General features: G+C 28.6%; 1 protein-coding gene across 1 annotated transcript in view; it reads left to right on the top strand.

Moving 5' to 3' along the window:
• Positions 1 to 423, top strand: part of LOC119590632 (ADP-ribosylation factor-like protein 6-interacting protein 4) — a gene marked incomplete at its 3' end in the record, with an annotated part of 3,720 nt that overhangs the window by 2,281 nt on the left and 1,016 nt on the right.

Raw genomic sequence — 423 nt, 5'->3', positions numbered from 1 at the left:
CTATTGGTGCTCCATTATGCATCATGCCCATTAATCATATACCCACTATTAAAAAAAATAATAAAAATTTTTTCAGTTGCATCAAATAAATTTCTCTTTTCATTTACATGGGCTCAGTAACAGTCATTTGGTGTAGCTGAAATTGAAGTAGATAGACTGCTTTATTATTTTGTATTGCATTTTCTTTCTTAGACTGAGTATATTTTTTGTAATATATATATTTTTTTTAGAATTCACTTGTTCATTTGTTATTAGGGAGAGTGTCATTTCCATTTTGTTTTAAGTGTTGTGTGTATAATGCCAGTTTCCACATCTTACCCGAAATTTACACATTTTCTTTTGGGAGTCAGATTTAAAAATCTCAATCAAAGTATATCTGAGGATATTGTAGAGTCTGAAAATGTCAGTCCGATTTTATTATTA

The sequence above is a fragment of the Penaeus monodon genome, chromosome 27, assembly GCF_015228065.2.
Source record: "Penaeus monodon isolate SGIC_2016 chromosome 27, NSTDA_Pmon_1, whole genome shotgun sequence".
Classification (NCBI taxonomy): domain Eukaryota; kingdom Metazoa; phylum Arthropoda; class Malacostraca; order Decapoda; family Penaeidae; genus Penaeus; species Penaeus monodon.
The sequence above is the reverse complement of the archived record's forward strand: the minus strand, read 5'-3'. Positions and strand labels throughout refer to the sequence as shown.